Genomic DNA, 3902 nt, shown 5'->3' with positions numbered 1-3902 from the left:
TCTTCCTATTCTTCCTTTTCTTCCTCTTCTTCTTTTTTCTTCTCCTCCTCCTCTTCTTCTTCTTCCTTTCCTTTTTCCTCTTCTTCTTCTCCTCCTCTCCTCTTTTTTCTTCTTCTTCTTCCTCTTCTTCTTTTTTCTTCTCCTCCTCCTCTTCTTCTTCTTCCTTTCCTTTTTCCTCTTCTTCTTCTCCTCCTCTCCTCTTTTTTCTTCTTCTTCTTCTTCCTCTTCTTCTTTTTTCTTATCCTCCTCCTCTTCTTCTTCTTCCTTTCCTTTTTCCTCTTCTTCTTCTCCTCCTCTCCTCTTTTTCTCTTCTTCTTCTTCTTTCCTCAAACTAAAATAAACCTAAAACTAAGCCTAAAACTAAAACTAAACTAAAACTAAACCTAAAACTACAACTAAAACTAAATCTAAACTAAAACTAAAACTAAAAAGGAAAAAAACAGAACAAAACAGAAAAAAAAGGGGGGCTCACCTGGGGCGCAGGGCCGGTGGAGGAGGGGAGCGGGGCGGTGGAGGAGGCGGCCTGGGGCGGCGGGGGGCCGGGCCCGGGCGGCGGGGGGGGGGGGCGGGGCGGCGGGGGGCCGGGGCGGGGCGGTGGAGGAGGCGGCCTGGGGCGGCGGGGGGCCGGGCCCGGGGCGGCGGTGGGGCGCGGGGTGGCGGGGGGCCGGGGCGCGAGGGGGGCCGGGGCGGGGGGCCGGGGCGGTGGGGCGGCGGGGAGCCGGGGCGGCGGGGGCAACGGGGCGGCGGCGCGCGGCGGGCGACGGCGGCGGGGTGGGAGGAGAGAACGGCCGGCGAGGAGAGAAAGTGAGTAACGGGCGGGGGGTACGGGCCGTTAGGTAGTGCCCTCTTTGCCGTCCGCTTTTTGCCTCTTTGCCGTCTGCTAGCGGACGGCAAAGAGGTGGCCCGTTAAGTTTTTCCCAAACGGGCGGGGGGTGGGGGCCACCTCACTCTTTGCCGTCCGCCAGCGGACGGCAAAGATTCTTTGCCGTCTGCTGGCAGACGGCAAAGAGCTCGCAGATGGCAAAGAGCTTCTTTGTCGTCTGCCCTTTCTTTGCCGTCTGCTTTTGGGTAGCTGATGGCAAAGAGCTTCTTTGTCGTCAGCTAGCAGACGGCAAAGAGCTGGCAGATGGCAAATTAGCTGATTCCAGTAGTGTAGTGTTAACTGAATATAATGTACATTATATTTATTGTTAACTGAATGTAGTGCTAACTAAGTTTGTTTTGAACTGAATTTTATTTGATCTGAATGTAGTGTTAAGTGAAATTGCATTTTAAATGAATTTGCTTTGAACCTAACTTTTTGTTAACTAAATTTACTGGTAATTGAACTTGTTGTTAATTGTAGTTTAGATGAAGATGAACCATGGGATGTGAGGTTCCATTTCCAAGTCTGTTGCAATTTACTGGTAATATAACATCTATCAGTTTGTTAGCAATTATTGGGATAGAGTGTTATGATCCGAAAGATTCCATGTATTGTGTGAAGCAAGAGGGTGTAGGAATGTCAGGGATGAGGTTAATCAAATCTGAAGAAGATGTTGAAGAAATGATGATATTGTATGAGGACAAGAGGTGTGTTACAATCACAATTATGAAAGAAAGAGAGTCAGATATGCCAAACTTGCAGATCAACATTAATTGGAGATGGATGTGATAACCAGATTCCAATTTCTGAGATTTGTTCTCCTAAGGTCTATAGTATAGATGATGCAGGTGTGGTCTATGAAAGTCGGACCAGTGAACAATCAGAAGAAGCATCTTGTTCTAGTCCAATTATTAGTGTTCACACAGAAGACTCATTTGGAGAATATCTTATCACTCAGGAGAGTTGCAATGTGAGGAAGGGGAAAAATATTCCAGGTGTTAGAGAGATAGATGATTTCCTTAATGAGTTTGATGACATGCCAATAGTGCAAGAAGAAGATAACACGGAGGGACAAGAGAACATGGAGGAAGAATATAACATGGAGATAGAAGAAAACATGGATGAGGGGGAGTTGATGGATTTTGACAGCTCTGATTCTGAGCAAGAGGGGGAGGATGCAAACCTACACCAGAAAATAAAAGATCTGAAGAGGAAGAGGGTTTTTGAATGTGATTCTGAGCTAGAAGATTTTTTTGTGAGCCTGATGAGGAGGAGGAAGAAGAGGGCGTTGTTGAACGAGCACCGTACCTTTGGGGAAATTTCCCATTAGAAGAGGATCCACAACAATATATCATTGTAGTTCAGAAGCAAAACTAGAGGAATACTATGTTCCATTATTTGATGAGGATACAGATGAGGAACTTGTTGTTGATTCAGATGAAGAAGTTGTGTTCTACTACTCCTCATCTGGCTGAAAGTCAAGGGCAAAGAAGAGAAAGGCCGGGAAATGGTAAGATGAGAACAGGCTTGTACCACAGGAGCAAATATGCTGGCAGATGTGTTTTACTGATGTTTATCACTTCAGGAGAGCTCTAGTTAACCTGCATGTCACTCAAAGGAGGAACTTTTATTACCACAAGAACAACAAAGACAGGGTAATAGTTGACTGTCTTGAGAAAGATTGTCCCTTTCACATGGTTGCATCTGTTATTGCAAATGAAAAAACATTTTGTATTAGGAAGTTGCAATTAGAGCATGCATGTGCTCCAAGTGGTGAGAATTGTAAGATTCCTGCTAGATTTGTGGCCAAATTAGTTGAGGACAGCTTCAGGGCAGATCCAAAAGCAGGAATTGAGACTGTGATAGACAAGACAAATGAGAAGTTTGGTGTGGTGGTTGGGAAGATGAAGGCTTACAGGGCAAGGCGGCAAGCTCTTGGTGTGGTAAGCGGTGATCAGGAAGCACGGTATACCAGAATCAGAGACTATCTTCAGGTTGTGTGGATATAAACCCTGGAAGCAAATGCATTGTGACAACTAGAGTTGTGAAAGAGCATCCAAGCAAAAAAACCTAGATTCTGTAGACCTTTCATTCGTCTGGTAGCTCAGAGAGATGGGTTTCTGAAATGTTGTAGACCTTCCATAGGGATGTTACTGTGCAATGCACATATATACATTTATGGTCTTGTGAAGTTTATTATGGCCTAGTGTAGTATATTATGGTCTTCTGAAGTTTACTATGGTCTTGTGTGCTGATTTTTAGGTCTACTAGATGGTTGCTTTGTGAAGTTGAACACAGGTCAACAAATCCTAACTGTTATAGGTAGAGATGGAAACAATAACATCTATCCATTGGCTTTTGGAGTAGTTGAGAAGGAAGATACCCCAAGTTGGTGTTGATTGTTAACTCAGCTGAAGATAGCTATTGGCGGAGAATCGGGAGAATTTTGGGAATAAATAATTATTTCAAATAGACAGAAGGTAAACTAAGAGTTGTTATGTTTCTGATGAACTTATTGTGGTTGTTGAATATCATGTTGAACTTGATATGTGTAGAATGTGGTGCTACCAGGTGCAATGACCTATTTCAGTTTCTTTGTTATCAACTTATTAATGCACTGAACAAATCATGCTGAACATGTTCTTTAAAATGGGCATAATGTGGTGTTGCCATCAAAATGAGCATAATGTTGATTGTGGTGTTGCCATCAAAATGAGCATAATGATCATATCGTTTACCTAAAGAGTTTATTTTGTTGTCGAGGATTGTTGAGAGGCTAGGGGGTTAAACAATGGGGTTCATTTCATCGTCAAGGGTTGTCGAGAGGCTAGGGGTTAAACAATAGGGTTTATTTTGTCGTCGAGGGTTGCCGAGAGGCTAGGGGTTAAACAATAGGATACCACAATGCATATGGTGAACACAATTCAATTGACAACATCACATTTCATTTCATCCATCATCATAATTAATATCAATACAACACAATTCATTCCAACCAACATCACATTTCCAAACATAATAAATATTCTAAGGTTCA

This window comes from Triticum aestivum, chromosome 2D, assembly GCF_018294505.1.
Source record: "Triticum aestivum cultivar Chinese Spring chromosome 2D, IWGSC CS RefSeq v2.1, whole genome shotgun sequence".
Lineage (NCBI taxonomy): Eukaryota > Viridiplantae > Streptophyta > Magnoliopsida > Poales > Poaceae > Triticum > Triticum aestivum.
Note: the sequence above shows the minus strand (reverse complement) of the source record.